At 37.2% G+C, this 24,881-nt stretch overlaps 1 protein-coding gene and 1 pseudogene across 2 annotated transcripts in view; one reads left to right on the forward strand and one right to left on the reverse strand.

The window, feature by feature from the left end:
- Positions 1–24,881, forward strand: part of CFAP299 (cilia and flagella associated protein 299) — a 619,623-nt gene that overhangs the window by 58,544 nt on the left and 536,198 nt on the right. The gene's annotated exons all lie outside the window — the stretch shown is intronic.
- Positions 22,500–24,684, reverse strand: LOC118636849 (annotated as a pseudogene).

A 24,881-nucleotide genomic window follows, 5' to 3' on the forward strand; every position in this document is an offset into this window, starting at 1 on the left:
TTCTGAGGCTGAATCACTACACAATTAAAAAAAGAGACAATGAAGGAACCAAGAAACTGGAAGAACTGTGGAGAATGGATGACTTAGAGATTCTGGATCAAAGCAATGGAAGCCCATTTTATAGCAGGGTCTCATGAGGCACTAGAACCCAGGAACTCAAAATTCAGGAATGTATTTTCTTTCTCTGTCTTTCCATAGTCTCATGGCCACTTATTTTGCTTTTGTCAGCATGTCTATGTCACTCTTTTAAAACTACAAACTGGCTTCTCTATTTGTCTGTGATTATGCCATTAAATGACTGTTTTGGCCCTATATGCCTCTCTGTTCAAGCAATCAGATAAAAGTTGTGAGTCACAATTGCAGATTTCCAGGAGAAAAAAAAATGTGATTGACCCAGATCCAATCACTTCTGACTAGGGGAGCAGCATCTATGGTCCATGGTCCTCATATCAAGCATGAATATCTTCTCTGAAAGATAGAGCCAGTTGTCTTCTGAAGTGGGATGTGGAGGGCATGCAAGAAATGTATGGGCATTTCTAGTGTAATGGGACATGTCAAAAAATGCAACTAGAGAATATTATTCCAAATCTGAATTTTAAATAAAGACCAGTTTAAATTTTTTCCCCAGAACATCAATGATTTTTACATAGTTTTAAGGTAGTTTTTTATCAAGTTTAAAGAATAAAATGAAGCACAGTAATTTAGATCAATGATTTTCTTTTTTATTTTTTCTTCAGCAGAATGTTTTTGCAAAGAAAATCTCACGTGCAACTCCATAGACTAAAACAGATGCAAGTAGAATGCTGTGGCTAGAGTACTGTCAGGGGGCATGGAACCCCTCCCTGCCCCATCCTCGGAAGGGTATATGTTATTTCCTAATAGGTTCCATCTTCTATTTCTAGCCCCTGCTCCACCCTCAACATCCACATCAAAATACTCTTGGGGTACCTTAAAGGAATTTCTTGACATAGTTGTTTTAATTCTTTGTACTCTTCATTCTGGCATTTATATTTTATGTGGATAGTTTTCTATGTTTTTTTTTAAATATGTTTTTAATTGATTTTTTTAGAGAGAGAGGAAGGGAGAGAGAGAGAGAAACATCAATGTGAGAGAGAAACATTGATCAGCTGCCTCCTGCACTCTCCCCACAGGGGATCGAGCCCATAAACTGGACGTGTGCCCTGACTGGGAATTGAACCAGGATCTCTCAGTCCATGGGACTATGCTCAATCCACTGAGCCATACTGGCTGGGCAGTTTCCTATTTGTTTTTGTTAAGGACCATAAAGAGTAAGACTTGACCTTTTTTAGGCTTACCATTGTGACCCTACCAACCCAGACCACTGGCTGGAACACAGATGTGCTGAAACAATAACTCTATTGAATGAATATGGATAAATTAATAAAATCATAAGGACAGGGACCATGTGTTTATAAAAAAAAGTCATCCAACAAAAGTAGTAATTGTGCAATAAATATTTGCTAAATTAAGTAGATGTAAAATGAAAGTATAACTCCATCATTGCTACTACTTGGTAATATTATGGTTGTGACTGTGAAAACATGGCTAATGAAAATTCGGCAGTTTTTTAGATTAGTTTATGTGTGGTTCTGGCCTGAAATATGACTTACGGAACTTAGAAGTTGCTACTAATTTTGTTTCTGAGTTTTACCCCAATTAAATCTATACTTCAGAGGAGGCCTAATAACAAAATACTCTTATAAACATTTATGACGTACATAAAAATTACTGCTACTTGTATAGTGGATTACTAATTTGTGTATATGTTAATCCTATCTCAGCATATTGAATTTGAGTGAAATAAATTTTTGAATTTTGTTTTTCTCATGTCATATGATATCATATTATATGTTGTATTAATGACTTTATTTATTTATTTATTTTTATCCTCACCCAAGGACATTTTTTCCATTTTTTGTTCAGATAGAGTGGGAGGGAGAGAGAGGAAGAGAGAGAGAGAAATATCGATGTGAAAGAGACATATCAAGTGGCTGCCATCCGCACGACCCAACCAGGGCCAGGGACAAACTGCAACCGAGGTATGTGCCCTTAGCGGGAACTGAACCCGGGTCTTTCTGGACCGCAGGCCGACGCTCTAACCGCTGAGCAAAATCAGCCAGGGCAAATGACTTTATTTTTTTACAGGAGTTTTGGTTGACAGCAAATTAAAAGGGAGTTACAGAGATTTTCTATATACCTCTTGTCCCAACACAGGCACAGCCTCCCCTATTATTAACACTACTCACAGAATTGTACAGTTGTCACAATTGATAAACCTGTATTGACACATGACTATCACCCCAGATTCATAGTTTGCATTATGGTTCACTCTGGATGTTCTATATTCAATGCATTTGGACAAGTGTATAACAAGATGTATCCATTATTAAGTATCATACAAAGTATTTTCACTGCCCTTACAATCCTCTGTGCGGTGTGTATTCATCAATTCTCAATCCCTGGCAACCACTGATGTTTTTACTGTCTCCATAGTTTTGCCCTTTCCAGAATCTCATATTGTTGTAATTATACAACTGTATGTAGCTTTTTCAGATTGGCTTCTTTTACTTAGTAATTTGCATTTAAGTTTCCTCCATGTTTTCTCATGGCTTGATAGCTCATTACTTTTGAGTACTGAATAATATTCCATTGTCTTGATGTACCACAGTTTGTTTATTCATTTATCTACTCAAGGACATCTCAGTTGCTGTTAAGCTTTGACAATTATGAGTAAAGCTGACAATTATGAGTAAAGCTGACAATTATGAATAAAACATCACTGTGTGTGTTTTTGTGGTATTTCACCTCTTTTGGATAAATACCAAGGAGTGTGCTTGCTGGATCGTATTGTCAAGGTACGATAAGTTTTGTAAGAAATTACAAATTGTTTTCCCAAGTGTCTGTACCTTTCTGCATTTCTACCAACAATGAATGAAAGTTCCTGTTGCTCCACATCCTCTTCAGCATTTGGTGTTGTCAGTGTTCTGGGTGTTGGCCATTCTAACAGGTGTGTAGTGGTATTCCATTGTTGTTTTATTTTCCTTATGACATGTGATGTGAGCATTTTTAATATGCTTATTTACTATCTGTATATCTTGTTTGGAGAAGTATTGTCAAGGTCTTTGGCTCATTGTTTTAAAACCAGGTCATTTGTTTTCTTGTTTAGTTTGAAGAGTTCTCGGTATATTTTGGAAAACAGACCTTTATCAGATGTGCTTTTGCAAATATTTTCTTTAAGTCTATGGCTTCTTCTCATTCTCTCTCTATTGGCTTTTGAAAAACAGTCTTTCCTCCAAAGGTTGCCAAAAGCAAGTGCAAATTGTCATTAGTATAAAGGCTAGAAAACCAGTCGATACCCATAATTCAGGAAACCTGATCATGCTCCATTTGACTTCACCATTTAAAATTTTGGTTTTGTTACATATGTTAAGACTCTGTGTTTTGATTGTAATTCTATTTTCATTTTTACTTTTTTTGTTAGGTTTTGATAAAATACCTCCTCTCTTTTCCTTGAAGGTTTATAATTTAGACTATGTAGCTGAAAACATGTTAAAAGTAGACATAGATAATAAAGAATCTCATTATAGGTGTAAGTGGCAGGGTTATTTATTTATATGACATTATAAGTCTATACATTTTTGCCCACCAGAAAGAAAAGAAATATAGCAAGTTTCTCTGTGATATTTCAAGATCTTTCTATAAACTCTTATTCTACCAATTACTGATCTGAGTAAAATGAAGACAATTCTCAAAAGATGCTATTATAATGAGCAAACTAGATAATATGTAAAGATATTTTATAAATTGTATCATTGGGTTGTGATTATTGACTTAAAGATTAATTTACAATGATGTCTCATGTGAAGATGTGGAAGCCTGGGAATTTGGTAGAGTGTCATAACATTGACGTTCAGGGAAGGGGAGCACAGGGGCAGGAGTTCTATAACAACAGCTCACCACGGGTAAAAGAGCCCCATCCTGGGACATGAGGTCAACCATGAATACTCTGATGTTGTAGTGGTGGCTCTTTCCTTCCAGGTGATAGTTTGTGTGTGTGTGTGTGTGAGTGTGCATGTGTGTGCGCGCGCACGTGCGTGTCTATTTTGACAAAAACAGGTCATTTTTACTATTACAGAAGGATTAGTTTCACATTTCAGTAGTGATTTAAAATCTAATTGTATTTTATATTCCATTTCATTAAAGAGGATTTTTATTTTATTTATTTATTTTTTAAATTGTTTTTATTAATTTGTTTTTGTTACAGATGTTTCTCCTTTTTTCCCCATTGACACCCTTCTCCCCATCCCCCCCCCACTTCCCCAGCTTTGTTGTCAGTGTCCATTGGTTATGCATACATGCATATACGTTCTATGGTTTATCTCCCCCCCCAACACCTCCTCTTCTGGGGTATGTCAGTCTTTACCCTACCTCTAAGTTTCTGGGTCCATTTTGTTCATCACTTTGTTTAGTTCATTATATTCCACAAATAAATGAGATTATGTGGTATTTGTCTTTCTCGGCTTGGCTTGTTTCTCTTAGCATAATACTCTCCAGGTCCTTCTATGTCATCTCAAAGTAAAGAGGGTTTTTAATGTTTGATACCCAAGATGCAGGGTGATGCATTGTGATGTAGGGAGGTTTACACAAGGAAATGGTTATCATGTGTCTCACAATTCTGTGGCTCTGAACTCTTGTCTCTGCCTTTAGATTTTCATATCCTATTTTTGACTTAGTAAATCACAGTTCTGGTTTGGCTTCTCTAGCTTCTCCTCACCCATCGCTCCAGCCTACTTTTCCTATCTAATTCCCCACAACTCCCTTTCATATTTACTTTCACTGAAATGAATTGCTCCCTCTGCTTCACCCAGCCTTGGACTTTCTTGCTTTTTTGCCTCTTCACAGTCCTTTGTTCATATATGTTGGGGCCTGCTCTGTGCCAGGCACAACTCTGTTCTCACTAAGATGACCTGTTTCTTAATCTTCTCATATGTAATCCTGTCCGTTATTCAAAGCCCAGCTAAAACATTTGTGTTTAAAAATATTTTATTATTATTTAAAAAAATTTTCAATTATAGTTTACATTCATTCTTCTTCATTGGTTTCAGATGTATAGCATAGTGGTTAGATAATCATGTACTTTACAGGGTGGTCTCCCCAATATTTCAAGTACTCACCTGCCCCATAAATACTGAGTACTATTATTGACTATATTCCCTACACTGTAATTTACATCTCTGTGATTATTTTGTATGTACCAATTTGTACCCATAATAATAGCCATAAAAAAGAATGAAATCTAACCTTTTGTGATAGCATAGGTGGACCTAGAGGATATTATGCTAAGTGAAATAAATCAGAAAAAGACAAATACCATATGATTTCACCTATATGTGGAATCTAAAGAACAAAATAAGCAAACAAACAAAATAGAAACAGACTCATAGATACTGAAAATTCTTGAAGCCTTCCTTGATATACCTTAATAGCACTATTGGCCTCTTCTTCTGGGAGCTCATGACATAATATTATATCATCTGTACTTTTCTAATGACAAGTCACATTCAGTTTTGCATTATTATTACTTTCTAAGGCCTTTAGAAGCTCTGTTAGATTCTAGTCTCCTTGAGGACACAGACTATGTTTTAGTGCCCCTGCCTCCCCTGTAATCCCTAGCATGGTACATTGTAGATTGTCGTAAGCATTTGTGGAATAAAATACTAATGTTAGATTTTAAAACAGTTTAAATTCACACTGATTTTCATGTGGAGGAATTAGGAAACCATATATCTAGTACTTTATGACATTTTGTGGTCTTTGTACAGTAGCTTTCTAAATAATTAGCATTTATTGATTACTTATACTCCCAAGAATTTTTATTTCCCTCTCTCTTGTCTTCCCCTCACTTAAAATGTATGGATAAGAAAGATAAGTAGGGGAAAAAAACTATAAAAAGTAATTTAATGTAGGCCAAATCAGGTTTTGAACCTGGGTTTGCCAAACTCCTTGGAGAGGGGAACTCCATGAATGGGATTTAGAGAGTCTGGGAGCTCCGTGAAATTATATGCAGACCTTGTTGTGGACGAGTCAGTCGTTTTTATCCAATTCTCAAAGGCCTCTTTTACACAAAAACAAAATAAAACAACAATTTCCAAAACTCAGTGTTCTAATTAGCCTTTTTCATCCTTCTACATTATTCTGGCATTTCAAAATATGTCACTATATATGAAAGGCTTTTGTAAGACTAAAGTCTATAAACAAATTAACTTTAGAAATTATGGTTGTCAACAAAATTCCATGACCTAGAAACTGTCATTTAGTATAGTTTGCTAGAAGATCATTCAGTAGTAAGACTTAGAGAAGGGAATGTCAAGGTTCACTTTCTTCCCCCATCTTAATGAGATAAAAAATGTGAAGGCAACAATCCCAAGGGCTGGTATGCAATTATGAAAGAGCATGTTATTTGTTCCCTAAATACAAAAAGAGACTGAAAAAATGCTGCCTTGCTTAAAATGGGTCACAGTTGAGGAAACAGATGATGCAATGACTGTGGAATGAAATTTTTATTCTGTTAAATCTGCACTCATAACTATCCACTGTGACTCGGTCCTACAGAACTGCTGATGGTACATACCTGATGGGAAACAGGCCTCTGTAGTTTAGGAAATAAATAGTCTTCCCACTACTAACCTAAAAACCATTGTCTTTTTCTGGTGCTACCCAAATAAAAAAATTCCTCAGCTTAGCCATCACAACATGGTAGTGACTGCATTTTTAACTGCATCTTCAAGGGCGTTCACACACATATCCCAAGTTCCTCACAAATGCGATTTCTTGCAGGGCCTTGCACTTTTCCAACTTTCTGCTTTTCCTTATCCTATTGCCTTCTATTTCCTTAAATGGAATTAGCTTATAATTTATTCAACTAGTTTTTAATTGAGTAAGTACCCTGTGCCAGGACTGAGCACCATGGATTTCATATAAGTTAGATATAGTCTTGAGACAGTCAACCATGACCTGGCCATGTAAATAATTAAGTAGAATAAAGTATCAATATGTCTGATCAATATGTTTGTTTGATATACAAGTATAGTACATGTATCCAGGCAGAAAAAATAGTTTTTACATAAAAATCTATATAAGATAGGCCACATGGTTATTGCTGCAAAACCCATACTGCCGACCATATGTAAGGAACAAGGTCAATATGCACATATGTCAAAGTTTGGAAAATATTTCTTAAACTTATTTATTTATTTATTTTCCATGTGCCCTTTTTGAAAACATGATTTTAAGAAGTATTCTGTATGGTAAACTAATATTTGACAAGGGAGCCAAGAATACCCAATGGAGAAAAGATAGTTTCTTTAATAAATGATGCAAGGAAAAAATGGATATTCACTTATAAAAAATGAAACTAGAGTCCTATCTTATACCACTCATAAAAAAGAACTCAAATGGATTAAAGGCTTAAATGTAAAACCATAAACCATAAACCTCCTAGTAGAAAACATACCTTTCTGGGGTTTAGGCAATGATTTTTGGATATGACAACTAAAGCACAAGCAAAAATAAAAATAAAAATAAGTGGGACTACCTCAAACTAAAAAGCTTCTACAGAACAGAAGAAACAACCATCAAAACAAAAGGGCAACCAACATAATAGCAAAAAATATTTGCAAATTATATATCTGAGAAGGGATTAATTTCAAAATATATAAAGAACTCATACAACTCAATAGCAAAAAGCAAATAATCCAATTAAAACTGGGCAGAGGACTTGAATAGACAGTTTCCATATATGATATATAAATGGTCAACAATACATTAAAAGATATTCAACATCACTAATCATTGGGGAGATGCCAATCAAAACCACAATGAGATATCACTTCATGCCTGTTAGGATGGCTATCATTAAAAAGACGAGAGATAACATATTGGTGAAGATGTGGAGAAAAGAGGACCCTGTGTACTGTTGGTGGGATTGTAAATTGGTACAGACACTAAGAAAAACAGCATGACAGTTCCTTAAAAAACAAAAACTAGAACTACCATATAACCCAGCAATTCTACTTCTGGGAATATATCCAAAGGAAACAAAAACACTATGTTGAAGAGATATCTGTACACCCCCATGTTCATTGCAGCATTATTTACAATAGCCACGGCAGGGAAACAACCTAAGTGTTTATTGACAGATGAATGGAAAAGTGGTACATACATTTTGTCAGGGAAAGGGGAGAATTCTTCCCTTCTTAAAATTTTATGGCTGAAGTAATATAAGATTGACATAAGATTAACAAGAGGTTAAAAAAACCAAAAAACAAAAAAAAAAACCAATATAATATGTACACACAGGAGAATCTTAAATAAGGCTCCAAGAAATGATGAACTAGTCAGCCAACATTTTATACTTTCCTAGGCAAAGAAACAATATATTTGTGAAGAATTAACAGGACAAAGAAAAAATTAGTGCTCATCAGAAAGGAATCTAAGGTTTGCATATTCATTAGTGAGGAATCCAAACAAACTGTAGCCTCAGTAGTAAATTAAAAAGAGACAACAAGGTTTGTTTATATAGGCTCTTGGGCCATGGATCTCTTAGCTCCAGTGAGAAGGCTGTCTCAGGGCACCTTTCAGAGGGGAGATTTATCTCCTGCATTCAGGGAGACAAGGGAGGGTTAATGTGTTCTTCTTACAATGGCTCTTTGTCAAATAACTTTAATTCAAATAATGATATGCCATTGTGAGATATTTTGGTGTGGCCTGTCCTTGGCCCTGACAATATAAAGTAGAATATTATTGAGCTATAAAACAGAAAATCCTGCCTTTTGTGACAACATGGATGGACCTTCAGGGCATTATGCTAAGTGAAATAAGTCAGACAAAGACAAATACTGTGAGATCTCACTTAAATGTGGAATCTAAATAAAAAGGAGGAAAAGAATACAGGAACTTCTAGTCAAGATGGCGGCATAGGTAAATACGGTACTCGCCTTATTTCACAACCACATCAAAAGTACAACTAACTACAGAACAACCATCATTCAGAACTACCAGACACCAAGCTGAATGGAAGTCCTACAGTTATGAAATTAAAGAAGCTGTACCAAGACTGGTAGGAGGGGTGGAGGTGCAGACGGGCTGGTCCCACACCCACATGTGGTGGATAAAATCCGGAGGATACCTCAGCTGTGAAGGTCCTTCCTAAGGAGTGAGGGGCCCCCGTCCCACACCAGACCCCCCAGCTCAGGGTTCTAATGTCAGGAAGAAAAGTCCACATCATTTCTGGCTGTAAAGCCCGCGGGAATTGAGGTTGAGGGAGGCTGAGGCTGCTGGAGCCCCAGGTGGTTTCTCTTAAAGGGTCCATACACAGACTTACTCAGACTTGCTCCTTCTAGGTTCCAGTGTTGGGGAGATAGCTTGAAAGGCACCAGAGACATATGGGGAAGAACTGAGTTGTTTGGCATTGGGGCGAGAGCTGGAGGGGCAGCTTTCTCCTGGCCAGACTTGCTGTGGGAGGCCATTGTTCCTTTGCTGAGCCATTTCCTGAGGTAGCAGACAGCCACCATATCTGGGACTCCAGCAACCTGGCTTACAATGTTGGCCCCACTCTGGTGATTTCCTGAGGCCCTGCCCCACCCAACTTTCCAGCCCACCCAAGCTGTTTCCAATGGCTTTACCATAGGATGGGCCTGTCTTGCTTGGATCTTGCTTCAGATTTTCCTAAAATCTTTCAAACACGCAGCATCTGGTCTCAGCAAGCTCCATACCAACCATTAAGAGACCCGAGGCCTGGCACTAGAAGCAGCCAGCCTGATTGAAAGCTTGGCTTTTCCTGGGCACCTCCAAGCCCAGCACAAGAAGCAGCCATCCGCAGATCACTTTGTAGCTTATGCCAGGTGACCCCAAGTAGAACACAGGCAGAGGTTGACCTTGCCCCAGAGCCAGCACACCCAGTGGACAGCTTCAGACCACATCAAAGCACCACCACCTAACCACTTCCACAAGTGACACACTCAATGTGTGGACTCAGTGAGTACTAGAGCCCTGCTGAAGTAAGTCTTGCTCTGTGTGTTGGGCCTACACTGCTGATCCTCCAGTGGAGTCAGAGGCTAGTGGTCAGTGGGCACAGCTAGTCCTTGCAGTTGATAAGCCTGAGTAAATCCCTCCCATTAACATGCCAACTGCAATCAAGACTCAAGAACAACAGAAGGGTATACAGTTCATTCTAGGGGCGTACCTCGAGGGCCCAGCTATGATGATCAGGGAAGCTGTGCCACTGGACCCTACAGGACACCTACAACAGTAGGCCACACTATGAAGCCTAGGAGACATAGCAACTCTGCCTAATACATAGAAACGAACACAGGGAAGCAGCTAAAATGAAGAGACAAAGAAACATGTCCCTAGTGGAAGAACAGAAGAAAATTCCAGGAAAAGAACTAAACAATATGGAGATAAGAATCAATCAGATGCAGAGTTCAAAACACTTGTTATAAGGATACTCAAGGAACTTAGTGAGACCTTCAAGGAACTTAAGGAGAACTCTAAGGAACTTAATGAGAACATCAACAATATAAAAAAGGACCAGTCAGAAATGAAGGATTCACTAACTGAAATAAAGAATAATTTACAGGGAATCAATAGTAGAGTAGGTGAAGCCAAAAAGCAAACTACCAATTTGGATTATAAAGAAGCAACAGACACCCAGTAAAAACAGCAAAAAGAAAAAAGAATTAAAAAAAAAAAATGAGGACAGTATAAGGAGCCTTTGGGACAACTTCATGCATACCAACATTTACATCATGGGAGTGCCAGAAGGAGAAGTGAGAGAGCAAGAAATTGAAAACCTATTTGAAAAAATAATGACAGAAAACTTCCCTAACTTGGTGAAGGATACACACATACAAATCCAGAAAGCATAAAGAGTCCCGAACAAGATGAACTCAAAGAGGTCCATGCTAAGACACATCATCATCAAAATGCCAAAGGTTAAAGATGAAGAATCTTAAAAGCAGCAAGAGAAAAGCAGTTAGTTACCTATAAAGGAGCTCCCATAAAACTATCAGACAATTTTCAGGCCAGAAAGGAGTGGCAAGAGATATTCAAAGTGATGAAAAGCAACAGCATACAATCAAGATTACTCTATCCTGTAAAGCTATTATTTAGAATCAATGGCCAATAAAGAGTTTCCCAGACAGAAAAAAGCTAAAGGAATTCATCACCACCAAACCAGTATTATATGAAATGTTGAAGGGTCTTCTTGAAGGAGAAGAACAAAAATATGAACAATAAAAGGCAATAAATACATATCTAACAACAATTGAATCTACAAACAAAATGAGCAAGCAGAAGAGAAACATACCCATAGATACAGAAAACTTTTTGTCGCTTGTCAAATGGGAGGGGATTGGGGGGATAGCTGAAGACAATGAAGGAATTAAGAAGTACAAATTTATTGTTGGACTGATGAACCTCAAGGGGAAGGGGGGAGGTAGGGTGGGAAGAAATAAACCAAAGAACTTCTATGCATATATGCATAACCAATGGACACAAACAATAGTATGGGGAAGGCAGGAGGGGGGCAGAATTGGGGAAGAGGGGATCAATGGAGAAAAAAAGACGGGCATCTGTAATACATTGAACAATAAAGATAAGTTTAAAAAAATAAAAGTAAATAAAAATTTTTAAAAAGAGGAGGAAAGAAAAGAAAAGAAAAGAAAAAATAATAGAAAAAGAGATCAGCTTTGTGGTTATCAGAGGTGGAGGTGTGGGGAGAGGGGAAATTATTGGAAGGTAATCAAAGGTACAAACTTCCCGGTATAACATAGATAAGTACTCAGAATGTAGTGTTCAACATGATGATTATATTTAACATTGCTCTATTGTATATTTGGAAGTTATTAAGAGTCCTAAGACTTTGACTTTGAATCACAAGGGAAAAACTTTTTTTCCCCCCTTTTTGTATCTATATAAGATGATGGACGTTAACTAAATTTATTGTGGTAATCATTTCACAATACATGTAAGTCAGTCCATTATACCATATACCTTAAACTTTTACAACACTGTTGTATCAATTATATCTCAGTAAAACTTGGGAAAATAAGTCAGAAAACAGTGGAAAAAGTAACAAACACAGTTCCAGGCAAGAATAAGCTATCAACAAATATTTGCTGAATAAATGAATGAAATGACAAAAGGAACCCTGAAAATTTAAAAACAGAGTTATGATGGATAGAATCTCAGAGCTTCTGGAATGAAATTCAATTAAAAACATTCAGACTATAAAAAAAAGTATTGTAGATGACAAAAAAAATTAATCAAAAATAATAATGGAGTCTGGCCAGTGTGGCTCAGTGGTTGAGCATCAACCCATGCACCAAGAGGTCGCTGGTTTGATTCCTGGTCAGGACACAAGCCTAGGTTGTGGTCCAGATCCCCAGTGGGGAGCATGCAGGAAACAGCCAATCGATGTTCTCTGTCATCAAAGTTTCTGTCTCTCTCTCTCCCTCTTACCTCCTCTCTCTCAAAAAATCAGTAAAGGACACAAAAATGTAAAAAAAGTGATAATGGAGAAATCTTGGGATAATAAATGGACTATTGGTGTTTCTTGGAATGAGTAAAGCCCGATATAGCTGGGATTGCCAGATTTAGCAAATACAAAATATAGGATGTTCAGTAAATTTGGTTGCCAGAAGCCCTTTCTTCAAATATTTGAAGACCCACTCTGGTTCTTGAGACCTGCTACCACTGATGGTGAGTTCCACAGCAGCACTAGGCAAGTTTTGAACTGTATGGACTGCAGTCCCTGTGTCTCCCTCTGGGGGAGCTCTTCTCCCTCTACCCAACAGATGGAACTCAATCAGTTGTCCTGTGAGCACTGGAACTCCTGCCTTTGTTGTTGCTTTGGCCCCCTGGCTGGGTGGGAGTGCTAGCAGGCAGTTTGGTAAGCAGATCCCTTCTCTGACGGGCGCATTAGTTTTCTTTCTGATCAGGCAAGAATGAACCGCCAGATGGTGCTGACACATAGATTATGGGCTTTGGCAACTGACTGAGTCTTGAGTTTGAATTGCTTATACAGGCCCATGCCTTGTCAATGTGTTCCAACTGTGGTGCTGCCTCTAGGCTACTGCACCCAATTTTCAGATGACCCTTCCCCTTATCCATGGTGGCCACTCACCCCTCTACAGGTGTCTTCTGAGTGACCATGCCCATGCCCTCTGAGGACTTTAGAAATGAAACCAGTGCTCTCAACATCTATGGGCCCTCATGATCGATGTCCTCGCTTGTGTCTGATCTGTGTGGATGCATGTTTTCCTGGTTAGTCTTAAGCCACGTTGGAAGGGAGTGGGGCATTTCTTGCTCCAGCAGGACTCTTCTCTCTCTGCCCACGGCTCTTCCCCTTACTGCCCACTTGTAGTGGTGTGAGGAGGATGGAGCTGCAGTTTCACATGAAAGATCACCTTATAGAAATGCGGTGACTATAGCCAAAGGAGTTGAAGAAGAGGCACTATTGGAGGATGTTTGTTCTGCATTATAAAATTCCAAAGATACATTTTACATGACCAGAAAAGGAATGATCATTCACAGTTCCCTGCATCCTCTGGGTAAGACTTGCTTCTGTGCTTATCATCAATATAGCACAATATCCTCTTTTGAGAGTGATTGGACACCAGCATTCATTATTATTATTTTAATAATAATTTAAAAATGCATTATTTAATCAAATAGTTTATATAAATGGGGCCCTGGATACTCACGACAGACCACAAGAACCAGGGATGAGGCAGCTTCCTAAGGGATGATGGATTCAGCATGAAAGAGTAGGTATTAGGGAAATGCAAAGGTAATGAAGTCTAATGTTATTTCAATACTAAAAAGTTCCATAAAACCATGGCATTATGAGTAATAATAGTGTTGATACCCTTTTCTTGCTGAAGGGGATAGGAAATTAACCAAGAGTAACACACTTGACAATAAAGAAAATGAAGAGATAGTTTCTGGACCTGTTTAAGAAAAGATGTTATCGCCCTGGCCAGTTTGGCTCAGCGATTAGAGCATCGGCCTGCGGTCCAGAGAGACCCAGGTTCGGTTCCCGCTAAGGGCATGTACCTCGGTTGCAGTTTGTCCCCGGCCCTGGCTGGGTCGTGTGGGTAGCAGCCAGTCGATGTGTCCCTTTCACGTCAATGTTTCTCTCTCTCTCTCTCTCTCCCTCCCGCTCTATCTGAACAAAAATGGAAAAATGTCCTCAGGTGAGGATTTAAAAAAAAAAGAAAAGATGTTATCTAAACATTAGGATGAACCACTACATGCATTCGTTGGACAGTATAAAGATACCTAAGTACCTCTTCTCTAACCATTATACTAAATTGTCATCAATCACTAGACATGATACAGGCTCATGACTTTTAAAAATACATTATTTAATCAAACAGTTTATATAGATAGGGCCCTGAATACTCTGGACAGACCAGAAAGAACCATCACTTTGTCCAGAAGGAATGGTGCCATCTGTTACTGGAGACTGTTTAGCTCCCTTTTAGTTAGGGTGGAGTGGGGAACGATACCCCTTTCAATGATCTAAAGACTTGCAAGTTACTCAAGACATGGTATGGCTGTGGACACTTAAAAAGATAGTATGGGAAGGAATGCCCTCCCTTCCACTGTGTAAAATTAAACAAAATCAAACCACCTGGAAATATCTGCGAGATCTGGGACACCCTTGTTTCAACAGCCACAATCACATGAAGATTGAAATATGTTTTGTAAAACTTCAAAGTAAACTAAATTCTATAACCAAGTCCATGTAGAATATTAAGTTAAATGATGTAGGTAAAAAACTATGTAGGTAAATTCAATTAAGTAGGTGAAAAACATTAATAATAAAATAGGATTATATGCTAAAAAAATTTATTTTGAGTTGTTTTTAAGAATTTAAATTTTGTAACGCATGGTTGTGTGAGAATAGTATTATATGTGTATATGTGCACAGGTGTTCTAAGTCTTTATCTGTTAGAGATAAATATGAAATGATAAGATGTGTGGGATTTCCTTTAACATAGGAGGGGTGCGGAAGAATGAGAGATGACAGATGAAATGAATGACAAAAGCCATTAACTGTGGAAGCTGAGTAATGGGTGCTTGGGAGATTTAATATATTATTCTCACTCTTTGTGTGTTTACATTCTTAAATTAAAAAAGAGAAAAAAAGATTTAAACAAGTCACTTGGCGTAGAATAGTGTCAGCACAAGGAAGGCACTCTGCAAGCCTTCACTGCATCAGTGCACCTCTTTCCTTCTCTGAATTCTCATAGATCTTGGTATTATTTTGGATAGCCTGTGTATAGTGTGCTTAGTATTTCTATTTTCTATGTCATTTTTTTTTTTTACATCTTGCAAGGCCTATGCTATAATTTCTCATGATGTTTTAACATTGTATATCCAGGGTATGTGGTAGGCTATCAGTAAATATTGGATGAATGAATAATAGATTTTTAATACATACCTGTTGAATTGAAAGGGATAACTATAGAATAAATGACACAGAGCAAAGTCTTAGCTGTTGCTCCTATTTCTCCATTGGGGGATGATTTTTTCCTTGTAATCTAATAAATTTATTACTGCACATAAATTTCCGAGAACACATATCTCTAGGGATACCTTTGCTAGATACAAGGATTTTTCTTCTTTCTTTTCTTGGGAAAGGACTGATTTAGGCGTCCGTGAAGACAATATTTAGTGTTATTTCTTGTTCCATTATCTGTTCCTAGGTCTTTTAATTTAGAATCTTTGTAAACACAGGTGTATAAATAGAATTGTTTTGAATGAAAGGGAACCTTGACCTTAGCAAGCCTCTGAACAGTTGTGTTCTGCACCTGCAGTAATAAAATTTGAAAGAGATAATGCATTGAATTTTAATCACATGTTGCCTTCTTACATATTCACTGTTGAAAAACATTTCCTTCATTGTGGAGTAGTTAGTAAAAAAGCAGTGTTGCTAATTAAGCCATTGAATGGCCTGGATAGCAATTTTACACTGGGGAATGATTATAGTCTCGTGTAAAAATAGCAGACTCTTAGGTTAAAGTAAAAAGTCTGGTAAACAAGCGGGAGGAAAGTTGATCTCAGTAGAAATGCTGTGTGTGTGGGGGGTGCATGCATGTATATGTGTTGAGTATGTGCTTAAATTCATAAAGCACGTAAAGTTGGATTTTTGTCCAAGTACACAGAAAAGGATCATTTAGTCAACAGCTGTGTATATCAAATTTTTATAACATCTGTACATTTAATAAAATTGACCAGTGAAGAGGAAGAGAATTTGCCACCCCAAAATATACCTCTTTGGCATAAGGAGTATCTTGAGCTAATTTTTTAAAGAAGGAGAAGAGGTTGGAAAAGCTCTGAAAACTTAGTACAAGGTACCTTTTTGTAAGGGATATTTACATTTACAAGGGAAATCTCCATTTGTAAGGGTGTCTTCTTCTCCATAACAGGAAGAGGAGGATGATTAAATCTCTAAAAACTCTTAATCAATGGAGAAGGCAATGAGCTAACTCTAGACCACATCCTTACTCTGGTTTACCTTGCTTTACCCCTCCCCGTAACATCTTTTATCTTTAGCTGGAGTTGGTATTTAAAGTGGTGGTTTGGGCCATTTTGGTGAGCTAGCCAGTTTTCCTGGGTCTGTCCCTTATATACAGGAGGTATACATAATATTCAACTTTTATTCATTTTTCTCCTGTTAATATGTTTTTTATTACAGGGGGGTCTCAGCCAAGAATCTAGAAGGGCAGAGGGAAAAGTATTCTTTTCTTATAGTATCAAAGATATTTTAACAGAGTTCCTAGAGCTTTAGTATTTTTTTTTAAATTTGGCTTTTTAGAAACATCAGTCTGACAGTTAACATGTTGACTGTATCCACATTTATTTACCTGAACATATTCAATGATTATTTAATAAGGATTATTTCAGTTACTTTATAAGAGAATTATGAAAGGAAAAAATATGTTATTCTTATTAGCCATTATTTTTAGCTTTTTGTTTTTTAATATGACTGTTATATTATGTCTGGCTATGTTTTCTAGAAGACTGTGGATCCATATATATGGACATGGAGTTTGCTAACAATTTTCTAAAAGATAGAAAATATACAAAGTTTAAAGAATATCAGAATATCTACTATTCTTCATCCTCATAAAAAAAGTGAATCTAAAAGCCAGAACCTATGAATTTAGGTTACATATATGTTAGAATTTAAGTTATATGTATGTTAGAATTTTCAGAGATTCAGCATAGCATAGTGTAGGATTTCCCAAATTTGCCTGTTCATAGAATCTTCTGGGAAGATCTCTTGCTTAGTAGATTTCCAGGCCTGACCAATCAGAATCTCCAGGGGGAGGAGCCTGAAGTGTTTATTAAACATAGGAACAATGGGTCACAAATGGTTAAGAGCAGGTATAGGCATTTGGGCCTTGAGTATCTGTGTTAGAATCTTCTTTGTTTTTTTTAATTTTTCTATTATAGTTGACATATTAGTTTCAAGTGTACACCACATTAGACATTATAATTAGACATTATAAAATTTAAGTGATTATCCCTCAAAATCTCACACCCATCTGACACCATACATAGCTATTAGAATATTAGTGACTATATTCCCTATGCTGTACTTTACACTCTCATGACTATACTATAACTACTAATTTGTACTTCTAAATCCCTTCACCTTTTTCACCCATTCTCCCACACCCCCTCCCATCTGGCAACCATCAAAATATTCTCTGTACCTGAGTCTGTTTCTGTTCTGCTTGTTTATTTATTTTGTTTTTTAGATTCAATTATTGATAGATATGCTTTTGCCATTTTATTGTTCATATTTTTCTTCTCCTCCTCCTCCCTGCTTCAAGAAGACTCTTTAACATTTCATGTAATATTGGTCTGGTGGTGATGACTCCCTTAGCTCTTTACCTGACCTTCAATTCTAAATGATAGCTTTAATTTCAAAAGAGCAAGAAATTGAGTTAGAATCTGGATTTCACCACTTGATAATAGAACATCCATGGGGCAGGTACTAATAGCTCTAAGCCTCAGTTTTCTCATATATAAAATGGGGCCATTAGTAATATCTACTAAGAGGGTTGCCATATGGATAAAAGGAGATGGTAAACTATGTTAGCTAGCGTAAGTAATATTAGACATAAATTTTTATTGATGAAATAGGAGATTTCAAGATATGTGGGTTGAGTAGAAACTATCTAAGCACCACCACTTTGGATGGCTGGGGTAGAAAAAATAGGAGCATCCAACAGCGTAACCCCTTTAGATTAATATAGATATGTAAACTTTTCTTCAATCCTTTATTTTAGTGCTTAAAGGGGGGGGGATTGCTTGATTTAAGCAGATGCTGAGGTCATCTAATCATGCCCTCATAATGCTGTGTTTGTCTCTGAATCCATCTTTAATATGAGGTTCTTGTTGAAGAGCCCAAGGGCAAGTGAGGACTTAATCTAGTTTACAGAACTGAGTTTGTGCCTCCTTGCTATGAATGTTTATATATCTGGCAGAATTCATTGTGAAGTTAACTTTGTTTTTCACATACTCTGGTAGTGAGTTTTAGGCAAGGATGCTTTTTTACCACTAACAAGTCTTTTAATCGTTAGAGACAATTAAGAAATATTGAGAAAAAAAAAAATGTGACCAATTTTGAGTGACCACTGTTCAAAGATAAACTGAGGCATATTAAAAAGTTTAAGAGTTTATTTGAACAAAAATTTATTTGAATAGGGCAATACCAAACCAGAAGTGGTTAGGTTAGGAGCTCTCTGCTGACAAGAGCCAAGGGAAAGACTTATATAGAGAAGATAGGGAAGCAAAGAAAGGAAATTAGTAGATTGGCTATATCTTAAAGACTAGTTCTCTGTTTCCAATTGGTTGTCCTTTTGTAACCCTGAGGCATTTATAGGTTTGTATTTTGGTTTGCTTACTTAGGCCACCCAGGCACCACCTTCTTGTTTAATTAGTTTAGCATCACATAAGTTTATTTCAATTTGCAAAGACTTGCTAGTTTCAATGCAAATTTTAAAGTTTGAAGTTCAAAATCTTAGGGAGTTTAGTATGCATGTTGTAGTCATTAGTGTTATGATCTGGTGTTCATTCTGATAGGTCTGCCCTCATGACTCATTGGATTTAAAAAAAATATTTAGAATATCACCCTCTTCTTAGAAGATAAAAGATCAACCAATACTTAAAAAAACACACATTTCTTGCTTTCTTTCTGGACTTCATTGCATTACTGGAAGAAGACAGGAAATATAATAAACTAGAAGCTTGGGATTGGACTGGGCCTTTGGTAGAAGAGGTTGTCGAGACAAAATTTAGAGATAAAACCAAGACAATTGATGGAGGTGAATAGAAACTAAGGTTCATATATAAATTCCACAAGCATCTCTTAATTTTCTGTTGACTATAAAAGCTGTTAACATTCTTACTCTTCTTTATGTAACTGTTCTTGAATTAAAATTTTTATTTTGAGATATTTGTTGATTCACTTAACGATTGTAAGAAATTATACAGAAATCCCATGTACTTAGTCAACCTGTTATCATTGGCTCCACTTCAGTGCCAACAGGAATCCCCAGTCTGGGGTGCAGTGAAGAAGGAAACTTTACTCAGTGAAAACAGCTTAAGTGATACAGCATAGCTGTGAAAACAGCACAACAGTTGGGACAGCTTTGGGGCCAGGTGGCCTTGGGCTCAGGCCCCTCTTTGGCCAGACAGCTCTGCTCTGCTTCTCAATGGTCTGCTCTACTGGGTACTGGTCTGCTTTGCTCCTCTCTGATGTGACATCTTAGGTGTTTCAGCTCAGCCAGGAAGACACAGTCTTCATTTTTTGGTGTAAAGGGTAAGTGTGCTCTCCAAGCCAGGGAGGAGTTGGCTTATATGGACAGAAGTCCCTGCCTCTGGTCTCTGATAGGTCCGTCCTCATGCAAATGAGGACTCCAAATCCTCAATATTTGATTGGTCCAAAGGCAATGTCCTGATTGGTCAGAATAGAGCCTCTATGATTGATGGGAGCTGTGCTGTTACAATTGGATGGAGAAAGCCTCAGTCATTTTGGTTGAAATAGGACTCCAGGAACTTCCTTATAAGGGCTGGCTCAGATGACAGAAACAATGCAGGCAGGCAGTTTAGCACAGAGGCAGGCAGTTTATTGAATAGACTTCTCTGTGAAATGCAAGTTTGGTGAGAGGTCCCTGTACAGAAATGGCTACTAGGCTCTGCTTTTTTTTTTATTTGAGCCCAGTTAGCCACCAGGAGCCCTTCTTAGTAGGTGTCATTTTTCCTTTCAGAGTTCAACACCCTTTACCCAATATCCCTCAATGTGACATTTTACAAATATTTAACAATTGCACAGCCAAGACATTGTTATTGATGCAGTCACAATGCAGAGCATTGCTATAACCACAGGGATCCCTCCTGATGCCCTATTACAACCACACACTACCTCTCCCCACTAATCCTTAATAACCCTAGGCAACCAGTAATGTGTTCTTCATTTCTGTAATTTTGCCATTTCAAAAATGTTATATAATTGGTATAATACAATATGTAACCTTTGGGATTGGCTTTTTCTCCCCACTCAGCATTATTCTTTAGAGGTTGAGGTTATTGGGTATTTCAAAATATTATTCCCTTTTATTGCTTAGTAGTTATCCATGGTATGGATGTACCACACTTTATTTAATCATTCACACATGAAATGATACTTGGGTTGTTTTGGTCATTATGAATAAAGCTGTCATAAACATAGGTGTACGTGTGTGTGTGTGTGTGTGTATATAAGATTTTATTTTTCTTGGATAAATGCACAGGAGTGTGATTGCAAGGTCAGATGGTCAGATGGTAGTTACATTTCCATTTTTAAGAATGTGCCAGACTTTTTAGAGTGCCTGTAACATTTTACATTCCCAGCAAAGTATGAGTGGTCCAAAGTCTCTGTATCCTCACAGGCACGTGATGTATTACTAGTTTTTATTTTAGCCATTTGTGTAGGTGTATAATGATATCTTATTGTGATTTTAAGGCATTCCCACTAGCTAATAATACTAGACCTTTATTCTTGTACTTATTTGCCATCTGTATATCCTCTTTGTTGACATGTCTCTTCATGTCTTTAACCATTTTCTAATTGATTTTTTTTTTTTTTATCCTCACCCGAGGACATTTTTCCATTTTTGTTCAGATAGAGCGGGAGGGAGAGAGAGGAAGAGAGAGAGAGAGAAACATCGACGTGAAGGGACACATCGAGTGGCTGCCACCCGCACGACCAACCAGGCCAGGGACAAACTGCAACCAAGGTACATGCCCTTAGTGGGAACCGAACCCGGGTCTCTCTGTACCGCAGGCCGACGCTCCAACCACTGAGCCAAACCAGCCAGGGCTTTTTTTCTTTTTTTTAACTCATGAGTTTTGAGAGTCCTTTATATATTCTAGATATTAGTCCTTTGTCAGATACATGGTTTGTAAATGTTTTCTCCTGGACTATAGCTTCTCTTTTTATGCTTATCACATGGTCTTTTGCAGAGGATAAGGTTTTAATTTTGATAAGTTCCAATTTATCGTTTTTCCTTTTATGGACTGTGCTTCTGTTGTCAAGTCTAAGAACACTTTGCCTAATCCTAGATCTCCAAGATTTTTCCTATGTTTTTTCCTAAAGGTTTTATAGTTTTAACATTTTAATCTGTGATCTATTTTTGAGCTAATTTTTGCATAAAGGGTAAAACTTAGGCCGAGTTTCATTTTCTGAATTATGGATGTCAAATTGTCTAGTACATTTTTGAAAGGCACTAAAATTTTACCGCACCAAAAATGTGCCTTTTGGGATATTGATTCTGAACTGGTTATTAAGAACAAAAGACTCAGAAATATTATTTGGTGCTCCCCTTTCCTGCCTAAGAGAACTCAGATGGAAAGGCCTGCTTCAGGAAGGGAATCTTAGCATATTCAGCCTAGTTGAAGTATGGTAGACAGGAAGGATCCATGCAAAAACCTGTTCTGCTATAGTCTCCTCTGTCCCATTGTCTTTTTCTGGTCTACCTATGACTTACCTACTTCCCCTTTGAGCTCCCAGCCCCTGTTTCTTCCTTCCCCTTTGTCCAAAATGGCACATAAACCTCAACTGCCCATTGTATTTGGCCTCTCATATCTTACGACACCCATGGCATATACATTTATAATAAACTTTCTACATTTTCTTCTGTTAATCTGCCTCTTTTAATTTGATTATTAACCCAGCTAAAAGAACTTACAAGTTGGAAGGAAAAATTATTATTTTAGCCCCCTACATCAACATAATTAATCCATGGTGTTTAATTTGCTCTGCCCATCTTTGTCTTTTAATTGGTATATTTAGGCCATTTACATGTAACATACATGTACTTTTTTTTACTGCTCCAATCAATGAAAGGGAAACTTTATTGAGGCCCAAGGACATGAGGTTCATGCAGGGGGCCTCCCTGAGGGCCCAGGAGGCGATAGAGTGGCCTTATTTGACATTCTTGGGGACACAGGTTGTTGGTATGGCCACTTTTCTTGTGGCAGCTGACATTGTGGGGGTGCAGGCAGGCATAACGCTTGTAGCAGATCATCTCATTGCAGTTGTACTTTTGGGCCAGCTGGTGGAGGGAGGGTTCAATGACCCATCCTATGGACAAGCTCCAAGAGCAGGGTGAACTCTTCCTGAATATTGCAGTCTGAGTGATTGTGGCCATCCTTCCAACTGTTTGCCCACAAAAATCAGATGCTGTTGGTCAGGCGAGATGTCCTCCTTGTCTTAAATTTTAGCTTTGACATTCTTAATGGTGTCACTGGATTTCACCTTGAAGTTGATAGTCATGATAGTCAGGGTCTACACAAAGATCTGTATCTCTCTGTCTGCTAAGGAGGCTACTCTGCCGCCTCTATCACGTGTCTATCACTATATATGTCAAGGTTTAAGCTTGCCATTTTATTTTTTGTTTTCAGTTTGTTTGTTTTTTCTTTTTCTTCTCTTCCTGTACATTACTTGCACATTTTTTATAATTTCATTTTGATTTATCTATATTGTTTGAGTGTGTCTTTTGCATATATTTTTAGTGATTGCTGTAGATATTACCTTTACATATGTATTTATCATCTGCTAATATAGTTATTTTTCTAGTTTGAGTGAACTATAGAAGACTTAACTACTTTTAAATCATTTTACTCTCCTTTCTTTAAATAATATAATTGTCTTAAATATCTCCTCTAATATATTTAAGCACATCAGACAATGTTATAATTTTTGCTTCAACTATCAGTTATCTAATAGCTGATTTGCCTCTTTCTTATTTCATTCTGACTTAACTACCACTCCACTGACCTACATATTACTTATAAAATGTAAATAAGAGGTAAAGTGCTATAGTGGGGTGATACCAAGTCACTCATCTAACCTCAAGAACTATAAAATAGTCACCATTCTTCCCAGCCAGTGTGGCTCAATGGTTGAGCATCGACCCATGCACCAAGAGGCTGGTGGTTTGATTCCCCATCAGGGCACATGCCCAGGTTGTGGGCCCAATCCCCAGTGAGGGGCATGCAGGAAATGGCCAATCGATGTTCTCTCTCATTGATGTTTCTATCTTTCTCTCCTCCTCCCTTCCTCTCTCTCTAGAAATAAATAAATAAAAAAGAATAGTCACCATTCTCAGTAGGGTTGAGTATGGGCATAGGGTCAAGTTCAGTAGGAAGCACGGCAATATTTTAGCTCTTGTCATTTTTTCCCCCATAAGTTCTTTTTCATTTTGTTTGGGTTATGAGCTGTGAAAAATTTGGCATTTTTATCTAAAAAAGTGCAAAATGTGTTTTAAAAACAAACATTTTGAAAATCAATTTTCGTTATTTAATATCTGCATTCTTGCTTCAGGGTTCCTGCTAATACACATAGTGTCTGCAAAAATTAGAGGAAAATACTCCCATGGGGTAAGCATTGTACAAAGGTACCATTTCTCAGGACTGTTGCAGCCCCATATGTGGACTGAAATTTTTACCCCCAGGCTCTCGGCAGGGTCCCTCTCTGCTAGGCTCAAACTGCCTCACTGTTTACCTGTTACCGGTGACCCTGCCTTGTGTAACACTTGTTCTGTATGAGTATAAAAAATTATCTGTTTTGTTCCAAAGAAATTTTCTAAGAAATCTGCTCAAATATATTGTTTTTATTTTATTCTGATATCTTGTCTTTTTTCAAGAGAAATGAAATGTATATTAAACATAGGTTTATTTTCATTCAAAATTCAGTATTAATAAAAACAATTATAGCTCTTACTACACTCATCATAAGTAATTTCCAACAAGTAACAGGTGTTTTGAGGAAAAGGGGAATTCATGATCAAAAGAAGATGAGAAAATGCTCCATAATCTATCCCGTTTTTATATATTTATATAGTAACAACACTCAAAAGTTGTGTAGTAAAGCAAAACATGCTTAACTTTGTTTAATCTAGCATTTAAATACATAATTCCACATAATTAAATAATCCAAGCTTATTTGATTACATAATTTCTATCCAATATACTTTATTTTACTTTGCATACCACCAATTAATAACTTTTGGCCTATTAATACCTATTAAAACCCATTTTAGCTTGGGAAATAGAAATGAAAAGTAATTTATTTGGTGCCAACAATGTGTAGGATATTACACTATGCACTGATGTAATTAATATTTTATTGACCTTTAAAGGTAATAACAAATCTGTAACTTTATGGTTCATCTTCTCTATAGGAAGTTTTCTTAATCTACACCTCATGGACTTTTTTTAGGTTTCAGTGACTG

The sequence above is a fragment of the Molossus molossus genome, unplaced genomic scaffold (assembly GCF_014108415.1).
Source record: "Molossus molossus isolate mMolMol1 unplaced genomic scaffold, mMolMol1.p scaffold_m16_p_1, whole genome shotgun sequence".
NCBI classification, from domain to species: Eukaryota; Metazoa; Chordata; class Mammalia; order Chiroptera; family Molossidae; genus Molossus; species Molossus molossus.